This window comes from Pleurodeles waltl, chromosome 2_1 (assembly GCF_031143425.1).
Source record: "Pleurodeles waltl isolate 20211129_DDA chromosome 2_1, aPleWal1.hap1.20221129, whole genome shotgun sequence".
Lineage (NCBI taxonomy): Eukaryota > Metazoa > Chordata > Amphibia > Caudata > Salamandridae > Pleurodeles > Pleurodeles waltl.
Window position 1 is genome coordinate 304,895,254 of NC_090438.1, and position 24,681 is coordinate 304,919,934.

The 24,681-nt window shown below is 47.7% G+C and overlaps 1 protein-coding gene across 1 annotated transcript in view; it reads right to left on the bottom strand.

The window, feature by feature from the left end:
- Nucleotides 1–24,681, bottom strand: part of WDR44 (WD repeat domain 44) — a 464,168-nt gene that overhangs the window by 150,004 nt on the left and 289,483 nt on the right. The gene's annotated exons all lie outside the window — the stretch shown is intronic.

Below are 24,681 nucleotides of genomic sequence, written 5' to 3' on the forward strand. Positions count from 1 at the left end.
GGGTGGGCACAGGATAATTTGGATTGTGTGTGACTTACCCTGACTAGAGTGAGGGTTCTTGCTTGGACAGAGGGTAACCTGACTGCCAACCAGAAACCCCATTTCTAACATTGGTGATCAGCAGTGAGGATAGGACTTGTATTTGTGCAGTGACATACAGTAGCTAAGTATTTCGCTACCTACCCACAGTTGAAGGTCAACTTGATTTTTATCTCTTTTTTTGCAAATTCGTTTTTCCTGACAATTTTCAAAAACTAAATCCTCACTCAACATGTCTCTGGCTGGGTCTCAAGTGGGAGATTTGGACCTAGCCCTGTTGGAGACATATACTGTCAAACAGCTAAGAGGGTTTTGCAGGGTGATGGGGCCTCCAAAAGGAGGACTTTCAAGTGGCGCTGAGGGCCTGGGCAGAAGCCCATTTAGAGGAAGATGATGAGGAAGAGGAACCAGAAAATGGCCTCTCAGAGGATTTATTGGTAATGTTACAACTGCAATTGTGCCCTCTTCCAGACCAGGGAGCAGAGTCTCTGAGCAAAGCCTGACCGCAGAGGAAAGGAGAGAAGAAAGGGAGTTCCAATTACAAATGGCAAAACTGAAAATTGAGGCCCAACAGGAGGAAAGGAGGGCAGAGAGAGAAGCCAAACAAGCTGAGGCTGAAAGAGCAGCCAAACAGGTGGAAGCTGAAAGAGCAGCCAAACAGATTGAAGCTGAAAGAGCTGAAGCTGCAGCTGAGAGAGCTTTGGCTGAAAATAAACTATTGTTGGCTCATGAACTGAGTCTCAAGGAGCTGGAGATCAAGGCGAGACAGTCTGAATCCAGCAGTAATGGTGGCAGCATACAGACAGGACCTGCTGGAGAAAAGAAGGTTTGTATACCCAAAAATGTGGTGCCCAGTTTTGTGGTGGGAGATGACATAGATAAATGGTTAGCTGCTTATGAAGTTGCACTAAGGGCCCATGAGGTTCCTGAAGGGCAATGGGGTACAGCTATGTGGGGTTATGTGCCGCCATTAGGGAGGGACACACTTCTCACATTGGATCAACCTGATCAAAACACATACCCACTTCAGAATGCCACTTTACTTGCCAAGTTTGGGCTGACCCCTGAGAGATACCGTCAGAGGTTCAGGGACAGCACCAAACAATCCACACAAACATGGGTAGATTTCTTTGACTTTTCCAGTAAGGCACTGAGTGGATGGGTGCGGGGCAACAAAGTAGATGATTATAAAGGGTTATATGACTTGATTCTGAGAGAGCATATGCTCAATACTACTTTTACAGAGTTGCGCCAGCACTTGGTAGATAGTAAGCTGACTGATCCCAGGAAGCTTGCTGAGGAGGCAGACCTCTGGGTTAGCACCAGAGTGTCCAAAAAGGTACCTGGGGGGGGGGGGGGGGGGGGGGACCCACAAAGGTGGTCAGGGTCCCCAACAGAAGAAAGAGGGGGGAGGTAAGCTTACAGATAAGGAACTCTCAAAAGGCCCCCAAAAGAATTCCCAGGGAGGGGGTGGCAACCATTCCTTTTCCAGATTTGGGAAAAAGCCAAGGACTTATGATAAATCATGGAGATCCAACCCCAAATGCTTAAAGTGCTACCAGTATGGTCACTATAAAGGCGACCCCCAGTGCTCCAAGAGGGCACCGTCCACTACTGGACAGACACCTGGGTTGTCTAGTGTAGCGCTTGGGGGGGGGAGATGGACCCAGATAGCTTTGGGGAGCAGGCAGAGGTTTCCCTAGTGTCCCTGGGAGAAAGAGAAATGGTGCCCAAAGCCCACATGCCCCAAAATACTTCCAAGTACAGGCAGTGGGTCACCATTGATGGGCAAAAGGTGGAGGATCTGCGTGACACAGGAGCCAGTATGACTACTATCAAGAGTCAGCTGGTGTCATCAGAGCAGATAGTCCATAATACATTCCACCAGGTCATAGTCGCTGACAATCGTGAGAGTCACCTACCGGTGGCTCTGGTTCCCTTTGAGTGTTGGGGGGGGGGGGGTGGGGGGGGGGGGGTGTCTCTGGTACTCTGAAATAAGCTGAGAGTCCTGCCATGCCTGTAGATTGTCTGTTAGGCAATGATCTTGAGCATACTGCTTGGAAAGAAGTAGAGCTCAGATCCCACCTGGAGATGTTAGGGTTACCTGAATGGGTCTGCATGACCACACGGTCCATGGCTGCCCGAGAAGGGAGTCAAGGGCGTCTGGAGCCTGGAAAAATGGCCCAGACAGCTGCAAAAAGGAAGGGCAAGAGGCGCGGGAAACCCGCCTCAAATGTTCCCACTGTGGTGGACGAGGCCCCTGAGGAGGAGGCGGCCCCTGAGCCAACTGGGGAGGACATAGCTGACCTGGGTAACCTACCTGAACTTGCTGGCTGGCAAGTAGAGGGGGGCCAACCAGAGCAGAATTCTGCAAGGCGCAGAAGGAATGCCCCGCCCTTGAAGGTCTGAGGCAACAGGCCACAGCCCAAGCAGCAGGTGATGCCTCTGACACTCACCATATTTACTGGGAGAATGATCTCCTTTACAGTGAGCGTAAGGTTCCAGGTCCTGGGGCAGCCCGTGTGCTGGTGGTCCCCCAGTGTTACTGGAACTTCCTACTGGGTCTGGCTCACGACATCCCCCTGGCAGGACACCTGGGCCAAGACAAGACCTTTAATAGGCTTGACACCCACTTCCATTGGCCCAGAATGAGGACAGCCTCAGATAACTTCTGCAGAGCTTGCCCCACCTGCCAGGCTAGTGGGAAGACAGGGAAACGGCTTAAGGCTCCCCTGCTCCCACTCCCAGTCGTTGGCACCCCCTTTGAAAGGGTGGGCATCAACATTGTTGGTCCCTTGGACTCCAAAACTGCCTTGGGCAACAGGTTAATCCTGGTTTTGGTGGACCATGCCACCCGCTATCCAGAGGCAATCCCTCTGAGAACAGTGACTGCACCGGTGGTAATCAGAGCCCTGTTGGGAATATTTACCCGTGTGGGATTCCCTAAGGAGGTCGTGTCTGACAGGGGCACAAACGTCATGTCTGCATACATGAAGTGCATGTGGGATGAGTGTGGGGTGACCTACCGGTTTACCACCCCTTACCATCCTCAATACAATGGCCTTGTTGAGAGATTCAACAAGACCCTGAAAGGCATGATTAGTGGCCTGACTGATGCCATGAGGCCTAAGTGGGAAGTCCTCTTACCCTGCCTTTTGTTTGCTTACAGAGAGGTGCCCCAGAAAGAGGTGGGGTTCAGCCCCTTTGAGCTTCTCTATGGTCACCCTGTCAGGGGACCCCTAAGCATTGTGAAGGAGGGCTGAGAGAAAGCTCCCAAGTCACCTCCCCAGGATGTGGTCAGCTACATGCTGGCCCTCCGCAACCAAACCCAACGCTTCTGGAAGCAGGCCCAGAGTAACCTCGAGGTCAGTCAAGAGGTGATGAAGGAGTGGTATGACCGGAAGACCACTCTGGTTGAGTTCTCAACTGGAGACAAAGTTTGGGTGATGGAGCCAGTAGAGCCCAGGGCTCTCCAGGACCGCTGGACTGGCCCCTTTGAGATCAAGGAGTGTAAAGGGGAGGCCACTTACCTAGTGGACCTCAAGACCCCTAGGCACCCCCTAAGGGGCCTCCATCACAACCGGCTCAAACCTCACTTTGAGAGGTCTGAGGTCAGTTTGCTCCTGGTCACAGATGAGGAGAGTGAACCTCTCCCCGACCTCCTCTCTGTCAAAGAAGGAGATGGGTCAGTGGGGGGTGTCATTCTCTCTGACCCTAACCCAGAGAGGAGACTGCTATGAGCTGTTAGAGCAGTTCTCCACCCTGTTCTCCCTTACTCCTGGACTGACCCACCACTGTGTTCATGACATTGACACAGGTGACAGTCCCCCTGTGAAGAACAACATTTACAGGTTGTCGGATAAGGTGAAGGCCAGCATCAAGGAGGCGGTCTCCAAGATGTTGACTTCAGGGGTTATTGAGAAATCTAGTAGTCCCTGGGCCAGCCCGGTGGTATTGGTTCCTAAGGCTACTGCCCCAGGTGCGAAGCCAGAACTCCGGTTCTGTGTGGACTACCGGGGTCTCAACTCAGTCACCCGGACTGATGCTCACCCCATCCCCCGAGCTGATGAGCTCGTTGACAGACTCGGCGCAGCCAAGTTCCTGAGTAAGTTCGATCTTACTTCAGGGTACTGGCATATCGGCCTGACTGAGGGGGCTAAAGAAAGATCAGCATTTTCCACCCCTGAGGGCCATTACCAATTCCGGGTGATGCCATTTGGACTGAAAAATGCCCCGCTACCTTTCAACAGTTGGTTAACGGGGTCCTAGCTGGTAAAGATGCCTACTGCACAGCTTACCTGGACGACACAGCTGTCTACAGTTCCAGCTGGGAGGAACACCTGCTCCACCTCAAGGAGGTGCTTCAGGCTCTGCAACAGGCAGGCCTGACTATCAAGGCTAGTAAGTGCCAGATTGGGCAGCGTTCCGTGGTGTAATTGGGACACCTAGTAGGTGGTGGCAAGGTGCAGCCACTGCAGGCCAAGATTGAAACTATCAAGGCCTGGCAACCACCTAGAACACAGACTGAGGTGAGGGCCTTTTTGGGCCTCACTGGATACTACCGCAGATTCGTCAAGGGCCATGGTACCATTGTGTCCCCCTTAACAGAACTCACTTCCAAGAAACAACCTAGGTTGGTGAATTGGACAGAGGCTTGTCAGAAAGCCTTTGATTCTCTGAAGGAAGCCATGTGCACGGCCCCCGTGCTCAAGGCCCCTGACTACTCCCAGGAGTAGTTATTGTGCAGACAGACGCTTCAGAGCATGGCATAGGGGCTGTTCTAGCACAGCTAAATGAGGAGGGCTCAGACCAACCATTAGTCTTTATTAGCAGAAGACTATTACCACGGGAAAAAGGTGGAGTGCTATTGAGAGAAAAGCGTTAGCTGTGGTCTGGGCACTGGAGAAGCTAAGACCCTACCTATTTGGGACTCAGTTCCGGGTTCAGACAGACCACAGGCCCCTCAGATGGCTCATGCAGATAAGGGGTGAGAATCCAAAACTCTTGAGGTGGTCCATTTCCCTACAGGGGATGGACTTTACGGTGGAGCATCGCCCAGGGGTTGACCACGCCAATGCTGATGGTCTCTCCAGATACTTCCGCCTTAGTGATGAGAGCTCCCAGGAGGTCGGGTAGCTGTCCCCACTTTCAGCTGGGGGGACACATGTTAGACCTGACATGCCTTAGGGTGGTCACCCCTAACTTTTTGCCTGCCTCCCTCCACTTTTTGGACTCTGTTTTTGCTGGCTTCTAGACTCTGCGCACTTTACCACTGCTAACCAGTGCTAAAGTGCATATGCTCTCTCCCTTTAAACATGGTAACTTTGGCTCATACCCAATTGGACTATTTAATGTACTTAACAGTCCCTAGTAATGTGCACTGTATGTGCCTAGGGCCTGTAGATTAAATGCTACTAGTGGGCCTGTAGCACTGGTTGTGCCACCCACTCAAGTAGCCCCTTTACCTCGTCCCAGGCCTGCCATGGCAAGGCCTGTGTGTGCAGTTTCACTGCCACCTCGACTTGGCATTTAAAAGTACTTGCCAAGCCTAAAGCTCCCCTTTTTCTACACATAAGTCACCTCTAATGTGTGCCCTAGGTAACCCCTAGAGCAGGGTGTTGTGTGGGTAAAAGGCAGGACATGTACCTGTGTAGTTTACATGTCCTGGTAGTGTAAAACTCCTAAATTCATTTTTATACTACTGTGAGGCCTGCTCCCTTCATAGGCTAACTTTGGGGCTGCCCTCATACATTGTTGAAGTGACAGCTGCTGATCTGAAGGGAGTAGGAAGGTCATATTTAGTATGGCCAGAAAGGTAATACAAAATCCTGCTGACTGGCGAAGTTGGATTTAATATTACTATTTTAGAAATGCCTCTTTTAGAAAGTGAACATTTCTCTGCACTTAAATCTTTCTGTGCCTTACAATCCACGTCTGGCTAGGTTTAGTTGACAGCTCCTTGTGCATTCACTCAGACACACCCCAAACACAGGGTACTCAGCCTCACTTGCATACATCTGCATTTTGAATGGGTCTTCCTGGGCTGGGAGGGTGGAGGGCCTGTTCTGACACAAAGGACTGCCACACACCCTACTGGGACCCTGGCAGACAGGATTGAACTGAAAGGGGACCTGGTGCACTTCTAAGCCACTCTTTGAAGTCTCCCCCACTTCAAAGGCACATTTGGGTATAAAACAGGGCCTCTGCCCAACCACTTCAGACACTTGCTGGAGAAGAAACCTGAACCAGAACCTGCATCTTGCCAAGAAGAACTGCCTGGCTGCCCAAAGGACTCACCTGACTGCTTTCTACAAAGGACTGCTGCCTTGCTGTTGGCCTGCTGCCTTGCTGAACTCTTGTCTGGCTGCAAAAGTGATCTTCAAGGGCTTGGATAGAGCTTGCCTCCTGTTTCCTGAAGTCGCAGGACCAAAAAGACTTCTCTTTTTCAGTTGGACTCCTCGTGCACCGAAAAATTTAACGCACACCTTGCTCCGCTGTGAGAAAATCGCTGCACACCGACGCGACGCCTACGGTGCGACCGGAACTTCGACGCGCGGCCTCACATGGACAACGCCACCCGACTCCCAGAGAGGAAATCGACGCAACGCCTGCCGTGAGAAAGAAAATTCCACGCACAGCCTCCCGGAGCGACGCGCAGCCGGATAACAAGCTGAGGAATCCACGCACAGACCCTGGGACATCTGGTAATCCTGCAAACCATAGGAGTCGGCCTGCATGCCGGAAAACGCCGCACGTCTTCCCTAGTGAAAAATAACGACGCAAGTCCGTGTGTGAAGGGGCGAAACTGACGCACACACCATTTTTCTTCCCGCAGAACGACGCACGTCTCCCCACGTGAAAAATAACAACGCAAGTCCGTGTGTGAAGGGGCGAAACCGACGCACACACCATTTTTTTACGCATCTCCTCCTCTGCGGCCCTCTGCAGAGATTTTCCACTCCAAACCAGGTACTTTGTGCTTGAAAGAGACTTTGTTTGCTTTTTAAAGACTTAAGACACCTTATATCACTTTTCAGTGAAATTCCTACAAATTCTTATTGCATCTTTTATTGTGTTGATCTACAAATATCCAGATAAATATCCTATATTTTTCTAAACACTGTGTGGTGTATTTCTGTGGTGCTATATGGTGTTATTGTATGATTTATTGCACAAATACTTTACACATTGCCTTCTAAGTTAAACCTGACTGCTCGTGCCAAGCTACCAGAGGGTGGGCACAGGATAATTTGGATTGTGTGTGACTTACCCTGACTACAGTGAGGGTTCTTGCTTGGACAGAGGGTAACCTGACTGCCAACCAAAAACCCCATTTCTAACACTTCCCAATACCTGGGTGCTTGTGCCTCACTAGGATGCCAGACACACTTGCAAATGACTCATGCGTAGATATGCATTGGTAAAAGCTCTTTGTATGACTCATGTCCAACAGAGTCATGACTATTATTCCTGTCAAGAAAATGTGATGTATGGAAAATTTGAATCAGTCTCTAAAATTCCTGTACTCTATCCAAGGTCGAGAAGCTGGGCAAACCGAGGGATTATCACTGCTGCCAGATATTTTTTGAGTTTGCAGGAGGATAGAGATAGGATTTTTCTTTAGCTTTGATGACCCCCTAACTTATGGATTTTGGACATCATTTTCAGCTTAGGAGATAAGCACTGCTGAACTGTTTTCCCTTTTAGAAAACCATGATCCAGATAATGGTTAATATGGTGAGCCACCAAGGAAATACAATTGGTAAACATTACTCGTGCAAATTATATTGTAAATGTTAAAAGTATGACAGACTGCGCCCATCATAAATGGAAAGTATTTGTGACGACTTGACAGAATCAGGTGTGTGAATAGGTGTCCTTAGAGTCAACTACTGCTAGGGAGCTGCTTTCTTACAGGTGGGAGATCACCTCCTGGAAGGGGACACGGGGGAGGGAACGGAGCGAGGAGTCTTCCTGATGTGAATGGTTTGCCAAAAGGTGTTTAAAATCCACTGAACTAAAATAGGAAGCAGTATACTCTCCTTGTTTGATATGAAGAAGTACAATGAGTAGAATCCTGTCCTTGTTGATGCAAAGCTATTTTGCCCCTCACTTAACATTGAGAAAATGTAGGGGGCGTGGCCAAGGACCCAGAGATGGCGCACGCCTGAACTTCTCGCTCCGGAGGGGCCGGCGAGAAGGTGCTTGAAATCGTGCCCTCTCCGGGCCTGCCGAGGTCCGAGCGGAGGGACTGGGCCGGAGGAAGTGGCCAAGAGTGCGTGGACCCTTGCGGCGACCACGGAGAGTGCCGGGGGGCGAAACCGGCCAGCTATAGGGCTCGGGGCCCGGAGGCCTGAGAGAGCGGCCAAAGCCGCGGCCTCGCGCTGGGCCGAGGCCCGAAGCGGCGTGTGGGCAGATGGAGTGGAGAGGCAGGGGACCCCGGACGGGTCTCCCCGCGGCGGCGCGGGTTCCGGAGGGGGCCCGAGAGCCCAAGAGTGACCGCGCCTAATCGGGGTGTGGCAGGGCAATGCTCCTAGAAGCGGTCGGCCCCAGATGAATACGGGGGCCGGCCTACGAACGAGGTTTGTGGCCGCGGGCGGAACTGCGGGCCGAGGCGGCACGAGGGCGATCGGCCCGAGGGCAGCGGGGGACGCCAAGGGAGTCGCCCCCGCTGCGGCGGGGTCGCCGGTTGGGGCCCAGTGGCCCAATAGTGGGCACGTTTTGAGGCGCTGCTCTTAGACAAGAGCATGACCCCAGAGAAGAAGAGTGGGGACGACGAGTGGCCGATAGAGAGAGTAGGAGCGGCGCGACACCGGGGTGACGGTGCGACCCGGGAGCAGGCCACGAGGCCGCTTGACTGGAGGTGGAGCTCGGGCCCCGGCAAACTCCGAAGAGGTGAAATGATTAGAGGAAAGCGGACCCTGGTGAACCCCTGTAGACATCGGTGAGTTCGCAGTGCGACTGGTGGCCCCTTGGGGTAGGGTGCCAGAGAAGAGTGGCCCGGGACCGTGCCTGCCTGAGCCCCCTGGGGGCGGACTTGGGGCCCGGGGTGGGAGGATCCAACTGACAGGATCAAATCAGCTGGGCAAGAGGAACAGCCTGTGGAACCGGTGAGTGGCGGATCGCGCCCTGGGGGTGAGCGGAACGTGGAAGGACCAGTGGATGGACTTGTGGATTCCCTTGGGCGCCCTAGAGGGCCGGAGACCCCTAAGCAAGTAGGGCAGGGAACAGTACAAGGGGGATTAGCCCCAGAGGGGTGAAACAGGTTGCCCAGAAATGTTATTGGTGCAATAAGGAAGCCAAGTGGGACGCAAAGCGGAGCCGCGAAGAGGGGAGACAGACGTGAGCCCACGACGTGCCAAAGGGCCAAGAACTGGAGAAGCTAGCGGCTAAACAGGAAAAGTCGGCGTAAAGACCCCCCGGTGCCGCGGCCCGAAAACAGCGGGTCTGGACGGAGCGCAGGGGCCCAGCTGAGGATCAACCAGGAACAAAAAAGGTGCCGCTTATGGTGAGTGGAAGTGATGCCCTGGAGGGGAACTATAAACATCGTTGGGGCCACTGCTGGGGCCCTTAGGGCAAGGCCGGCAGCCAGTCTGATGTCCCCCAAGAGCCGCCGCAAGACCAGAACCATGGATACTGCGGCTCCGGCTGAGAGCGGGGGACCGGGCACGCAGGACCACATGCAGCTCAAAGTCCAGGATACTCTAGATAAAATACTCGGAGCGATTGAGGACACAAAAGCAACGCTGCAGCGGGAGATAAGCCAGGTCGCGGTTGAGGTAAGCCTACTGTGAGCGGACCACCACAAATTGGTGGACAGAGTCAAAGAAACAGAAACTGCACTGGCGGACATTGCACCAAAACAGAAAGACTTGGCGGCCGAAATGACCTCCCTGGTTGACAGAGTGACGCGCCTCGAAAAGAGAGCTGAAGACGCAGAAGGTAGGAACAGAAGGAGCAATGTACGCGTAGTGGGCCTCCCGGAGGGGGCCGAGGGGGCCAACATGGTTGAATTTCTGGAGAAGTGGTTCAGCACAACAGTGGCGCCCGGGCGCCTGACTCCTTTCTACACGCTGGAGCGGGCGCATCGAGTGCCGGCGAGACCCCTTGCTCCGGGCAGGCCCCCCCGGGCAGTGATAGCTAAATTGTTACACCACAGAGACAGGGACACCCTCCTGCAGAGGGCCAGGGAGTCGGGCCCGTTCAAAGTCGCAAACAGGGAGGTGACACTATTCCCGGACTTCACCCTGGAGGTGCAAAATAAGCGAGCTTCATTTCTGACTGTCAAGAGAGCCCTAAGGGATGAAGGAATCCAGTACTCGCTACTCTACCCAGCCAGGTTAAGGGTAATGCTGGAAGGGAAGACAACGTTCCTCCAATCCCCTGAAGAGGCGTGGGAATGGCTGGAGTCACACAGTTCACGGGCGGAAGGGCCAGCAGGAGAGGGCGCGAATGGGGGCAGGGCTCACCGAGCTCCGAAGGGAAGGAAATCCAGAGACCGCAGACGACTGGCGCCTACGCAAACACAGAAGGAGAAAGGAAGGAAGGAAGCACTGGAAGCAGCAGCACGCATGGGTGGCGAGGCATCCCCCCAGGAAGGCTCTGGGGATGAAACGGATGACACGCTGGTGTCCTCTGCGGGAGACCTGGAACACTCAGCCCGGGCCCCGAAGGTAACCCCACAAACGGCTGACGAACTCGGCTAACATGGACCTGCGGTGGGCGCCGGAGATAGAGCGTGTCTTGGGAACTAACGGCCCCTCCGGACTTGGCCACCCCCCGGACCAGAATCTTGCCTATCCAAAAATGGCGAGTACTGCTGTTAAGAGACTAAACAAGTTGCACTGTTGCACAATTAGCTGGGCAACCTACAGGCTTAGAGGCGCCCTGGGGATCGGGAGTTGGGATACACAGTTAAAAGTTAATATGGCACAGTGGGTGGCGGAATTAGTTTGCGGCAAAGTCATGAATATGTGGAAATACAACTCTGAGGCTTGGGAGGGCCGGGGACAATGTTACCAGTCTGAAATCACAAAATGGCAGATTACAATCTCTTGACCTGGAACGTTAGGGGAATGGGTACACCAGCTAAAAGGCACAAAATACTCTCCTATTTAAAGAGAAGGGGTGTACAGGTGGCACTACTGCAGGAGACTCACCTGGCGCCTGGAGAGGGAGAGAAGCTAAGACGCAGGTGGAGGGGGCAGGTGTTCGCATCAGAATACTCAGCCTATGCAAGAGGTGTATTAATATGGATCAGAGCGGGGGTCCCCTTCACAATGATTTCTTCTAACATAGACCGAGAGGGAAGATTCGTGATATTAGAGGGGAGGCTACAAGGTATACCATTGGTCTTGAGCTGCATTTACGCCCCCAACCAAGACCAGGTACCCTTCATATCGGGCCTATCGAGACACCTCACACGCCAACACGCCGGAGAACTATTAGTGGGAGGTGATTTTAATGCAGTGATAGACACAAACATGGACAGATCCACCCCACCTCTACAAGGGGCAGCTACAATTAGAACAGCCAAAAGGTTAGGCGAGTGGTTGGGCACGTGGGGGTTGTCGGATGTCTGGCGAGTGCATCACCCAACTACTAGGGATTACTCTTATTACTTGGGTCTTCACCGGGTGCACACTAGAATTGACAGGGTAGTTTGTACTGCAGGCCTGATGAATAACATGACACGCTCAGAATACTTAGCCCGCACCTTGTCTGACCACAATCCCTTGCTAATAACGATGAGGTTGTCGGAAGATAGACCCCCCATACCATCATGGAGACTGTCCCCCTCAGCACTTGAGGACCAGGCGTACAGAGAGGTCCTGCACTGTCACCTAGCAGAATATATTGAGACGAACAGTGGGTCCACCCCATCTAGGGCCTTGGAGTGGGAGGCACTCAAGGTGGTGACGAGGGGCTTCTGTTTGGGGCAGTCAGTGGGGGTGAGGCGCACGCTAGAAAAGGAACTGGAAGCCCTAGAGAAGGATATGCATGATGGGGAGTTGAGACAGGGGAAGGCAGTCCAGGAGAATGGAGAATACAGCCGTGCCCGCAGAGAACACTCCCGTATTGAAGAGCAGCTCAGATGTCATGATAGGCAAAAATACATAGCATCCTTGCAGGCGGAGGAGGGCAGCTCAGGAAGGCTGCTGGCATGGCTGGTCCGCCCAGGGGGGCAGGGTGAGCCGGTCACATGTATGCTAGATGGGGAGGGATCGCGCAGACTCAGACCGGGCCCCATAAATGACGCATTCAGGGAATACTACACGCAGTTGTACGGGAAACCCAGTGAGCTGCGGACGGAGGTCTTTGATAATTACTTACTACAAACTCCACTGCCTACACTGAGTGCAGAGGAGAGAGACGGCTTGGGGGGTCCAGTGTCGGTAGAAGAAGTAAACGAAGCAATAGCACAGTTAGCACCTGGAAAGACCCCAGGAACAGACGGCCTCCCCATGGATTTTTATAAAAAATACAGATCACTGCTGGCTCCCCAACTGATGGAGATGTATGCGGAGGCACTGAAACAAGGAGAGCTACCGTGCACATTGCGGGAAGCCTTGGTGGTGCCACTCCCCAAGACAAAAGACAGGGAAGCTTCGGTGGCGGACTTTAGGCCTTTATCAATGCTAAACAGCGATTTCAAAATTCTTAGCAAGATCATGGCTGCTCGGCTACTCCCCCTTATGACCAAGCTAGTGCACGCTGACCAGAACGGTTTTGTCCCCGGCCGTAATACCTCCCTGAACCTGAGACGGGTTTTTACGGTTCTGCACATGCCTAAGAACCTGAGGCCGACGGCGGGGGTCTTGCTCGCGGTGGACTTCGAGAAGGCCTTCGATTCTATCAGGTGGGACTACTTAAGAACTGTGATGCTTAAAATGGGGCTGGGGGAGGAATGGGTGAAATGGGTGGATCTGTTCTACTCATCCCCACTAGCAAGAGTTAAGACCGGAAGGACGATTTCTAGTGCATACCCAGTTTACCGGGGAACTAGGCAGGGCTGCCCCTTGTCCCCACTGCTGTTTGCTCTGGCAATTAAGCCCCTGGCCTCGCGGCTGCGATGTGAAGGCATGGGTAGGGGAATTGTGTGGGGTCCGGATGAGCATATTGTTTCTGTATGCTGATGATATACTTATCTACCTGAGAGACGGGACGAGCGGACTCACGTGGGCACTGGGGACGCTGGAAGACTTCGGAGACATATCTGGTCTCCAACTTAACCGGAGGAAAACATTTGTATTCCCGGTGCTGTCAGACGGCATGCGCCCTGATGCATGCCCAGCGGATATAAACTGGGCCCCGCGGACTTTTAAATACCTGGGCATACAGATATTTCACGAATTGAACGACCTTAGAGACGGGAATATTGGCAGGACACTCAGATCCCTGCGCACCTCGGTGGGGTTCTGGAGATCATTGAAGCTAACAATAATGGCCAGAGTGGCGCTCTCAAAAATGATCATGCTTCCGCGCCTCCTTTACTACTTTGCTAACTTACCGCTACAGGTCCCCTCTGCATGGTTCCGAGAGCTGAATGCTCTGCTCAGAGAGCTGCTATGAGATGAGGGTCGCAGGAGAACAGCGCTTTCGACCATCTGTAGACCGACACACTTGGGGGGGCTGGGTGCTCCTGACTTCGAGGCTTATTACTTGGCATCCCAGCTACAATGGGTGGCCGGCTGGCTAGCGGGCAGGGGACGGCTGGACCTAGCTACCGCGCACGGAGTAATAGACACAGCTCGGATAGCAGCAAGTATGGTGGGCAGGAAGATTGCCCCCATAAGAGACAACATAATGTGCAATGTGGCGATGAAATGCTGGAAACGGTGCGAGAAAAGGACTGGGGTGGGGCCGCCGTACTCTCCCGCTCTGCCGCTGGTGGCCGTCGCTCTGGACCCGGGAGTGGGGGAGCGAGGGGGGCTGGGATTGGGACCATGGACGAGAGCAGGGATAGTGACAGTGGGGGGGCTATTCAAGGAGGGGGTGCTGAGGAGCTTCGCTGATGTAGCAGGGGGGGGGAGTGCCGCAAGGACAATTTTTACTCTTCAGGAGGCTGGTGCACACCCTGAAAGAGCATTGGGACACGATCAACGCGGAACTCACGATTCACGGGGTGTTGAACCTCCTGTTGACAGCAGGAGAGGAACCTCACTTGATTGCAAAAATATACCGGGCCCAAATAGAAGCAGCAGTGGACCCCCTGCATTCCCTAAGAGAAAAATGGGTGAAGACAATTGGGCGGGATCTGTCTGAATCCAAGTGGAACAGAGCACTAGCTTATCCCAGGATGATCTTGCGCAACACGAGGCTGAGATACATCCAATACAACTATCTACACAGAACATACCTCACTCCTCAACGGCTGCACCGCATATATGGGGGGGTGCCCAGGACATGCCCAAGATGTGGGGACGGTGAGGCCGACTTTGACCATATGGTGTGGGGATGCACGATACTCCAGAGGGGTTGGGACGCGATGATGGCAATCCTCACGGAGCTGTTCGAGATGGAGCTCAGGCCAACCCCTGTCATGTGTCTATTGGGCCTTAGAACCGGCATCAAGTGGAGTAAGGTAGGGGTCAGTTTCCTTGACCTGTCCCTAGCCCTATATAAAAGACTGATTACTAAGGGTTGGAAGTCTCCCACTCACCCATCTCTGACAGAATGGAGAAGCGATGTCACAAGATGGTCCAGAGCCGAGCTGCAGGTCCTTAAGGCCGAAGAGGCCAGGGGGGTACGCCAGACTCCCATCGCCTCGGAGTGGGAAAACCTAGTGACAAACTGGGACGACCTAACGAAGAGACCAAAAGCACCTGAGGGGGTGGGATGAACTAATTGAAATGGCCAGCGGATAGGATCGTGGGGGAAGGTCCCCGTAACTATGACAGGAGGAATACTAGGCGCCCCTCCGAGCCAGACGCGGAGAGTGAGAGAGCGGGGGGACAGGACACAATAACTAAAATGATAGAGGACGGAGGGGCGCGAAGCACAGGCCAACCCTACATAACAAGTAATGCCCTGACAATTGCCCCATTAAGAAATTAAGCAGATCCACCCACTTAAGCCAATAAGTTTATTCAAAGTTTGAAGTTGAGTTAAGTCTGTTATTAGGTCACAATATCCAAGAGGTAACAAGGGGTACTGAAAGTACTGACAACATAAAAGCGATCTGATTTAGAATTGGAAATACTGATGTATAAGTATTATATTATAATATCATTGAAATGTACAAGTAATTGTAACACGCATCGCAAGAAAAGTATAACAGAGTTGTGGCTCAGTGAGCAGAAATGTACAATAAGGACAAAATGTTACAGTAAACAGACCTACATATGTAAAACAGCAAACAGTTAATAAAAATATATTTGAAAAAAAAAAAACATTGAGAAAATGTCTTCCAGTAATAGATACATACGGTCTTTATTCATCTTGTGCTTGCAGTATAGAGGTATAATAATAGGTAGGTGCATGAACTCAGAGAACCCTCTTAACATAATTGACAATACTAACTTGTCTGTTATACTGGTTGCACTTGTGATGGCAACTGCTCAGTGTTCCCCTGACAAAGGGGTTGGTTGATTTGCGAGGGAATGACCAGAATCGCCAATGGTGGCTGCAATGGCTTCTTTGCTAGTACTTTTATTGGTTTAATGAAATGCTTAATTGAAAAAGCTGGTGCTGGGGACTTTCTGGTTAAAGAACTGGTTGGAGAAACACCGTAGGCTGGTAAGTCTGCATTTCTCCATGAGATCGAAGCAGGTTATGGAATTACTGTCTTTGCTGCAAAGCACCCAGAGACTTTACAATGTATTTTTTTTCTGAAGCCTCATTTACATGTAGTCTAGACAGATGATGCTATGTTTCAGGACAGAACCTTGTAGTATGTAAACAAACATGCGAATGTAAATAGGACATTGGTGTTAATATGACAGCATGCTGTAATCGGTAGAGGTTTAACATGCAGCAAGTTCCAGATTTGAAGGAATTCTGACTTCCACAACGATGTTCTTTGTTCTTTTACTATATATGTTATGAAGGTGAAGGTGCTACTGTTGCTCTTGCCAAGGCTTGGTGACTCTTCCTCCAGGAGATCTTCCGGCACCAAGCAACGCCAGCCTCCAGCACTCTGCAACTCAAAAAACAACTCATGTCCAGCAACTACTTCTACTCAGGACTTCTGTTTGGTTGTGCTGTTGAGGCGTCCTTGTGACTCCCTGTGTCCATGTCTGTGGGTCACTTGTGGGGTCCCCAACGACTTCTGCTGGCCTTCCCGCGTGCTGAGGGCCAGCCCTGACTCCCCCTCAAAGGTAGAGACATCTGGACCTTGCTGGTTCCCAAAACTTTGGAAATACATCTTCTGCTTGCATTTGCTAGTGCTTGCTGGTGGCCTCGCTGGTCACTGACCCTCCTGCAATCCGTCAACTATCAAGGGACAGCTCGTAGGCGACTCCTGGGTTCTTCTGCATCTCCTAGACTTCTTTCTCCACTGACCTGAGGGACCTTCACCTATAGGAGGGTGGGCATTGCCACCAGCACTAGTGGGGCACCTCCAAGGGTGCTGGACTCTGTCCCCTTCCTTTTCATGTCCTCCACACCTGGAATCCGTCCCTGGGTTCCACCAGCCTGGTATACAGGTCGTGATAGCAGCTGGACAATCCGAGGCTTCCAGTGACCTCAGTGAGAGTCTCTTCCTCCCTCTGCATCCTGGTCCCTGGTGTTGGTACCCCTTTCTTCTGGATATCCTGGGTGAGGAAACTCTCCAATCTTCCACTTGTCCGATAGTTTCCTCAGAGTCTGCTGGGAAGGGTCCCTAGACACACGAACTCCAAACACTACTTCCCTATGTTAGCCTACGAGACAACTGGGTAAGTAACCCCTCTGCACCTGGTTGCTGAGAACACTTTCTGTGCTTACCTCTGATGTTTTCATCTTTCCCCAGCTCCTAGCTAACTACCATACTCACCTTAGTTGGATTCACTATTTCGCATTCCACTTCCTTAGTACATGGTTTGGGCCCCCAATAAGGCCCTGTACATTTTACGCTATTTCTGCCTGTTATTTTGTGTATATATTGTGTGTAGATATCTCCAAAGGGATATATATCAATGTTAATCTAGTAGTTAGTGCTGCACCAAAGAATCCTTTATTTTGCAAAACTTGTGTGTTTTTTTTCTTGTGAGTAAGCCACTGTCTGACTACTGTGGTATGGCAAGTGCTTTACATTCCTCCTGGATAAGCTTCAGCTGCTCGTCTCAGCTACCCATAGAGAGCTTTTGCTATCTGGGCATCTATTCACTATCACTAAGGTTTACCTGGACTCAGTATAGGGTGCCACACCATAGGTGTACACCATAAACTGAGCCAGCCTCTGACAAGGAAAAATGTATCCTATTGTTTATTATCCAAAGTGATGCCATGCTGCATTGCAACCCTATGCAGGACTGCATTTACACTGAAGGATCGCCGATAGGAGATGCCCTAATCCCCCACGGGTCTACATTATATGACTTAAGTATGCACGGATTCAATACATCCTCATGTTGTACGACAAGAGCCTCACACAAGTAAGCCAAATCCATTTTTCCATTCTGTGATGATGCAGCAAAGATGGTCAATGTGTGGTGTCAACTTGAAGGTGGATGGCTGGAGCTCTCTATGTGACTCAGTGTTCTTAATACACTTAGGAATGAGACAATGGTGAATAGTTGGTGAAATTACACTTCAAATGATATTTTCTGCCTCATTTCAGTCTTGGCACACAATTATAAACTATGTAATGAAGGGCTGGTTGACTAGGAAGTGTGTGCTATCCTAAGCATATCCCTGTGATGCTTTGCCACAACACAGGTCAATGGATATTCATTGTTGTCTTGAGCCCCAACTATCCTTTTCAGTAAATGTCTTTTGAATATGCTTCTCTGTGTTTGTTTTCACGGTTCAGCAATATATGGCTCCAAAGAGACTGAACCTCCTCATGCTGCATGGCAGGCTTTCTGGTCTACTCAGGTGACAGGAATAGAAACTTGGAATGAGTTTGTTCGGACTCTGTAAATCGTGCTGCATGTTCAGAAAAACCATCATGTGGAGGTGGCACTTTTTTTAACCTGTGGTGAAATTTCTGTGCCTTTGTGGTATTCTTCGGTCTGGTAACAAAATCATGTTCAGATCACTCTTCTGTGAAATAAGCCGGTAATTCTGTATGACCCATCATATTTCTTGGCTCAATGCATATTTGACTTGTCCAATTGCCTGGCTGGAAGAACTGTTAAATAGGGCAGATTTTCTCCAAAACTTTGTAATTCCCTCTAGTCTTCCTAATGGAGGAACAATTCCATGCTAAGGCTTAACTCACATCTGTGTTCCTCTGAGTGTGAGAGCATAAGGCATGTGGGTTTTCAATTGGTTGATGCAGGAATTTACACACTAAGCATAAGGACATGTTTTGATGGAAAGAGCTGTCAAAGAGGATGGCCTTAGTAGCTTCCATTTAGTCATCCAGAACCCAGGAAAAATAGAAACTCCCAACATTTCTAAAAACTATAGACCTATGGGAATCCCTGAATACCAGAACATTTTATTACTTAGGATGCCCTGAAAATGTGAACTACTGGTTGCGAATTCACAACTTTTCAATGACAGAACTCTGGGCAAATGATCCAACATTCCCCCACTTCTCTCAATAAAAACAGTACACCAAATGTCTGAGTGGGCATACTGCACAGGACCGGAATAGGCTAACATTTAATCCACCAGGGAAACAAACTGACATCACAATGACTTCACATGATCAGTTTGCCATGCTTCCATTAGTTACCATCAAACCTTCCACACATGTAAAGTACTGTTTTTATATGTACAAGTGTGAGAATGCTGAGTGGTCCATTTTAGCTACTGTGCACAAACTTTTCATCACAGAAATGTGAGAACATTCTGTTATTTAGGGCAGGATGCTTGCAGGGCATTCCAGATACCCACAACCCATGGAATCCAAGCAGGTCACACCATTCATGACTCCTCTGGTGTCTACTTTTCAGAAATGTCTAAGTTTGGTAAGTTCCACTGGGTAACTCAAAGCTAAATACAGCATTAGCATACAGACCAAATATCATGTATAATTCCAAGCACCTTTCTTGCACTTTCCATGGAGGCATGCCTGAGCTTTCCTGCCTCTTGCCACATGCAGAGTGACATTTTAATCAGAGAATTGGGAGGATGCAATATGGAACTACATACATTTGAGATTATCTATTGAACTTCTCTATATCTGTGAGTAAATAAGTCAGTGTAAAACAAAAACCCTTCTTGAAAAAGCCTGATCCACATCACCTGGCATTATGTTTAATCTAATAATTCGAGTGGTACAAGGAGCTCAAAACTCAGGCTTGCATAGATTTAAACAAGCATTTGCAATGCTATATGTCTCGCATTTTCTTGAGTTAGAGCTATTGGCGTTGCAAATGCGTAACTGGACTTTTCTTGCCACATAGGTTGGTCAACCCTGCCGCATAATTTGGTCCTCTCTGCCATATAATTCCAGTGGCCCTGCATACAACTAAAGCACTTCCATTTACCTTCTTCCTCTATCTGCAGCAAAAAACAGAAAATATTGCCTTTATTATATTTGTTATATTATTATTTTGAGGTCATGCTATATGAAACTTCACGTAATCATGTAAAGTGCTCCTCCGATCGAGTTCACGCTATATGAAACGTCAGCACTCCTCTGAGTTTTCGCTATAGGAACCTTTTAAACAAAATGTATTAAATAAATAAAAAAAGAACTCCCACTCAGTTTGAAGGCTTTGTGTGCAGATACCACAAAGAAACAGCGGCACGCCCAACTGACAAGAAACAGGAAGAAGCAGCATACGGCCATGCAACGCAAAGAAGCGAGGCAAAAGAAAAAAACAGTGCATCACACTAAGGTATCTGGCCCATCATGCAATAATATCCATGTAACTGATCAGTCTGCAAGGCGTACCAAAGCAGCCTCACGGCAGGACAAACGTAAAGCATTTATGGACAAAATAAAGGGAATTTTGAAAGGCAGGCCCAAGAATGAATGAAAGTGATGGGCATGGTTAAAGCCCACAGAGTAGATTACAACATATCGAAGAGCAGAGCTTGCATGCTGCTAAGCTCAACCTAAAAATCACATTAAAACATCCATCCTAAATAGGGTTGGTGGTATAGGGTAGGTGGCGCAATGCCATTCCCCCGTTTCATCCTACTTTTTCTAGCCATTGGAGGAAGATTCAGGAGCCAACTGAGGTTGAGAAGATGGAACGTTTACAGGCTGCTTGTTTCTTAATGAGGTGGGAGGACTGAACGATTGGTGGACAGGGTACTCCACTGGGTTGGTGTTTAAATTCCTTGTTCTACAAATTCTAAATCAACTCCAAGGTCCTGTGTGTTTGTCTAGGCGTACACCCATAAAAAATAGGATAGCAATGCACTGTAGCTGTAAAAGCTGTTTCATAAGGCAGTATTGCAGAAGCTAGCGAATTAATGTTAAAGATGAGACTAGCGAGTGGTATCATATTTGTCGATGGTAATCCACACATTCACTGAGCAGTTTTATGGGAGCTTGAACATCCTACAATTGCCACAGTTATTATTATTACTATAAATGAATAAGTACGGCAGAGAGGTAAAAATACTCCGCAACCCATTTCACCAGTTTAGGTACAAGAGGCAAACCGACAGAGAATTCATATCATTGAATGCGAGCGGCTTACCAGATCTTATGTGTCTGTTAGTACCAGGACATCGCAGCAAACATCAATTAAATTTGTTAGTGGCATTAAGGGTATAAGGTTTCAGGATAAAAATCAGCAAATCAAGTAGGATATGAGGCTGGCTATTCCTAGGCCACTGATGAAAGCAAAGGCCACGGACACAGAACCTTTTCACATTTCTGCTGACCCCCACCTGCACCACATTAAGAACAACTTGGTAATGTCTTCGAAGGGGCCGGATACATCATTAGGAAAGGCACCGCCTTTCACTCGCACAAAAGTAGAACAGAAGTGACGGAGAACCTCATTCAAAGGGATGTTTAATTAAAACGTGTTATTTATTTATTTTTTTCAATTCTTTTTAAACTTTTATAAGTGAACAAATAATTATAGATTGTACAAAAAGAGAAAAAAAGAACTTAGATTCACATTAAAGAGATTCCAGTGTACAGTGAGATGTTTAGATATTTTCCATAAATAAAACATTGTTAATTATATTATATCTGATATTCCTGACAGAGATGTAATAAACAAATATATATTATGTCAAAATGATCAAATATATTATTACAAAGTTACACTTGTCTACAACCTAACTAGAAAAAAAAAAGATTATTGTCAATAATATTGAAAATATAATAAAGGCATGAGGTATTATTTATGAATTATTGAACATTTAAAGAAATACACAAGAGAAGTGAAATTATTAGCTAGTCAAGAATACATTCCATATTTGGTCAAATTGTTGTAAGTTATCGTTTGGTCTGGTCACATCTCCAGCAATTGGAATCATTACTAAGTTTAGCAGAGTAGAGTTTCGAAGGTGACCAATGCCATCTATGTAAAATTTTTAAGTAATTAAGTTTCAACCTTGCATCACAAAGCCCTTTATTATAATTCTCTAAAAGTTTAGCCCAGTCTTTTTCTGTATAGGTAATGTTAAGTCGTGTAGACCACCAAGATTGTAGATCTTTGGATGTATTATCTGAAAAAGATTTATCAATTAGTAAAGAATACAGGCCAGATACCGTGCCTTTAAAATTTCTCCATATATAAATATGGCGTGTAATGGATGAGTGAATCAAAAGGTCTGAATTCAAGGATGTTATAGTGTTTAGAATCGATGTTAGTAGTATATAGTTATGAAGTTGTGATGTCGGGAGTCGATGTGTTTCTTGTAGTTGTGTAAATGATTTCAAAGAATTGTTTCGATTATATAAGTCTGATATGTTGACTTTACATTTTTTCCAGATAAACCAATTTAGCTCTTTTCCTTTATGTATAATCGCTGAGTTATTCCATAACGGAGCATTTAAATGTATATGGACGTTACAGTTTATAATTTTATGTGCTTTTTGCCATGCTAATTGGGATGAATAAATGATTGGATTGGAGGATGAGGAGAATTTAGGACATTTAGTATAATAAATCGCCAAAGAAGTGGTAGTTTTCAATAAATGTTGTTCCAATTGACCCATATAGGTATCTTGTCTTTCTCAGATATCATGGAGGTCGAGTGAGATAATTGTTGTGCTATCCAGTAAGTTTCCAGGTGTGGGAGTCTAAGGCCACCTTTTAGGGAGGATGAGTGTAATTTCGCACCACTTATACAGGGGTTTTTCCCTCCCCAAATGAAACGGCTTATTAGAGAAGTTGTATTCTTTAAAAAAAAAAAAAAAAAAAAAAAAAAAAAATCGAGGTAAGGGGGAGTGATAGCATGTTAAAAACATAATAAAATTTCGGAATTGTGTTTATTTTAATAATCTGCACTCTTCCCCATAATGACAGATTCAGTTGAGACCATCTAACAAAATCTCTTTTAAGTTTGTCTATGATGGGGTTCAAATTATCCATCGCAATATTTTTTAGTCCCGTATTGAGAAGGATCCCAAGATATTTCAATTGAGATGTTTTCCAATTGAAAGGTAGATCCCCTAAGGTTGTTGAAGTGGTACAGGTGTTCATTGGCAAAGCTTCACATTTAGACCAGTTGATCTTATATCCAGAGAATGCCGAGAAGTGAGTTAATAAATCAATCAGAGTGTTAATTGAGGTATTTGGGTTGGATAATGTGAGTAGAATATCATCAGCATAATAAAAAGCTTTTATCTCACCGGATAAAGTAGCGATACCATGTATATCGATATTTTGCCTGATTGCAATAGCTAAGGGTTTTAATGCTATGAGGAACAACAAGGGAGAGAGAGGACATCCTTGACGGGTTCCACGCGAGATTTTAAAGTAGGGGGAAGTGAAGCCATTGCAGGTAATCGCAGCTGTAGGGGAGTTATACATTCCTTTAGCAAGCGTAATAAAGTCTGGACCTATACCCATTCTATCCATGGTATGGAATAAATATCCCCATTCTAATCTATCAAATGCCTTTTCAGCGTCTAAAGATAAAAGGATATTTTTGTCTAGTTTATTACGTTGTTGCCATAACAAGTGCAGAATGGTTCGTAGATGGTTAGAGGAGGAACGCGATGGAACAAATCCCACTTGTGAGGGATGTATGAGAGACGTGATGACTGAATTTAATCTTGTCGCTAATATTTTGGCCAAGATTTTAATATCAGAATTTATTAAAGATATGGGTCTATAGCTGGAGCATTCCAAAGGGTCTTTATCGGGTTTAAGAAGTACAGTAATGCGCGCTCTTAGAAATTCAGGTGGGAAGTGGCTTTTGATTAGAGATGCATTAAAAAAAGGAGTGTAGAATTGGAATAATTTGAGTTTTTGTGATTTTATAGAATTCTATGGGGAAGCCATCTTCTCCCGGGGCTTTATTTGTAGCTAGACATTCAATAGCTTTAGCTATCTCTTCTATTGATATATGTCCTTCTAATCTTTGTTTCTGTTCTTGAGTCAATCTTGGGATTTTTTATTTTTTAAAGAATTCATCTTCCATTAATGTATCTTCACAGTTCAAGGAGGTATAGAGTGTTTCATAGTATTGTTGAAATTGGGTTATTATATCCGTAGGTAGGGTAAGTAAGTCATTTGAAGAGTTCCCAATAGCAGAAATCGTTCTAGACGATTCTTGTTGGCGTAATTGATAAGCTAAGAGACATCCTGCTTTCTCCCCCCTTTCATAATGATGTTGTCGTATTAGGAATAAGCATTTTTCAGCTTGAGAGGTATATAAATTATTAAGTCTAAACTTAACTGATAGTAATTTTTTTTAGAAGGATAGGTGATTCTGATTTATTATAATTTTTCGTAAGCGATTGAGCTTCTTGTTCCAATGAGATCCTCTCTGCGTTCAATTTTTTTTTAAGTAGATAAGAATCCCTCATAATCATTCCTCTTATGACAGCCTTGCCTGCACCCCATAATACGCTAGCATCTGTGACGGAATCTTTGTTCTCATCTAGAAACTGATCCACATGTTGACATAGATCTAGTTTAGCTTGTGGTGTTTTATACATTGAAGTATTAAATCTCCAATGAGTTCTAGGAGATTGAGTAAGTCCAATATTGATGTGCAAATCTATTAAATCATGATCAGATATACTACAAGGACTAATTCCTGCATGTGAAATTGACTGTATCAATGTTGGTGATGTTAAAAAATAATCTATTCTAGAACGAATGGAGTGTGCACAGGATGTAAAAGTATAGTCTCTATCATGTGGATGCAGTAAACGCCAAGGTTCTTGTAGAGCAAAGTCATCCATAAGATCTTTCAGGATATATCTGTCGGTGGAATGATGGGTATCTGGTTTACCAGATTTGTCAATAAATGGGTCTATTGTAACATTCCAATCTCCACCAATCAGTACTTTGGTGGGTCCAAAAGATTAAAGTAATCTAGTAATTTTTGTAATAAATATCGTTTTGGAATCAGTAGGTGCATATATTGACCCTATAATCATATGGCAGTTTCGTTTCT